At 42.9% G+C, this 1,474-nt stretch overlaps 1 pseudogene across 1 annotated transcript; it reads right to left on the reverse strand.

Annotated features, from left to right (window-relative positions):
- Positions 1 to 319: 319 nt before the first annotated feature.
- On the reverse strand, positions 320 to 1,230 carry LOC308324439 (zinc finger protein RFP-like; annotated as a pseudogene). The gene is made up of 3 exons: positions 1,088 to 1,230; positions 742 to 851; positions 320 to 570 (listed from the first exon to the last, which is right to left on the reverse strand). The product of its transcript is annotated as a zinc finger protein RFP-like (transcript).
- Positions 1,231 to 1,474: the final 244 nt, after the last annotated feature.

A 1,474-nucleotide genomic window follows, 5' to 3' on the forward strand; every position in this document is an offset into this window, starting at 1 on the left:
GCAGGAGACCATTATTTGAGTAATTATGCAGTAGGCTATAACCTTAATAGCCTACTACTTATTATTATTAAAATAATGACTTTAGATGTGACAGTGCAAAGTAGTAATTTATATACTTTTTGGGGGAAAATCCAATGAATGCCATTATTTTTGAAGAATTCCCAGGGGGAAAAAGTGACATGCCTTGTGGAACACATACATTTGACAAGCATATAATTTTGACATGCAGAATTTATGAATCAATATTTTACTGGAGAGAACACATATAGTTGTCTTCTTCTTTAAGTTCTAGGGGACATTTCCTCCGTCCTCACCATGATCAGCATCCATTGTGACATGGAGAGATGATCAGAGGTGCAGAGTTTCCATTTTGGTTCAAACCTGCAGGACAGAATAATGGGTAGAGTATCTCAGTGAAGGAGCAGCCAGTGAAAGATTAGAGGTGAACTCTGGTCTCCACATCATAGAAGGAGACCAGACCCTCATCATAATCCACAAACACTCCCACTTTCTGGAGCTCCTGTCTTACAGGGAGGAGGACATCAGGGCCAGGACCAAGAAGACCATATACTCATTTACGTTCATCAACCCTATAGTCCAGTAACCATCGCTGGGACTCAGTGAGTTGAAACATTTCCTGTCGATGGACTCTCTGACCACTCTTATTGTCCAGCCAGTCTTCCCTCCAACCTGAACCTCATAGTAAAACCTTCCTGAGGAAAAACTTTGTTTTCCTAAGACATTGAGATAGATGGAGAATCTCTCTGTGTTGTTTCATTGTTTGGGAGATTCTTCCGTATACGTTTCCATCATGCACTTGTTTTCCATCCTCAGACAGGATGAGTTTTAGCCTGATTATCAGACTGTAGCTTTCTTGAAGCTTCAGTCTGAAATTGTCTGCTGTCTGAGCGATTTCAAGTGGGAGGGGATTAGAATTTCCCTCAACCAATACCACCACCGATTCTCATTGGAAAAAAAAAAAATTGTACCGAAGAAATTATTGGTTGACAGTGCAACACCAGACCAAGAGATGCAGTCCACTCAGAGAGTGGGCGGTGTCTTTGGGCTGGATCCAGGCTAGATGAGTTTGGGATGTGCTGTATCAGGGTCCAGAGTTACATCCACCTCATATTGCTGGATCCTCCTCAGCTCAGCACCACACAGATCATTCTCCATCTCTTGTTGGGGTTTCTTCCCCAGCTGAGACACAGCTGTCCTCACAGTCCCCATGACTTAACTGGAAAGTGTGTATTGTATCATAAGTGGTTCTGGGGTGTCTGTCTTCGTTTACAATGAATGAATGGAGGCGCTGTGAGCTTATGTTTTGAGATCCGCTCTTTCCTGGTCTTAGAGGCTTAACAACTCCCATTCAAATGTTATACTGTACCACACGTACAGTGGATGAGCCGGCTGACGGAAAATTGATTTCTCTCACATGAAAGGGAAAACCTGCTGCGTAGGAAATTAGGTGTGA

The sequence above is a fragment of the Protomyctophum bolini genome, assembly GCF_963924005.1.
Source record: "Protomyctophum bolini genome assembly, chromosome: 11".
NCBI classification, from domain to species: Eukaryota; Metazoa; Chordata; class Actinopteri; order Myctophiformes; family Myctophidae; genus Protomyctophum; species Protomyctophum bolini.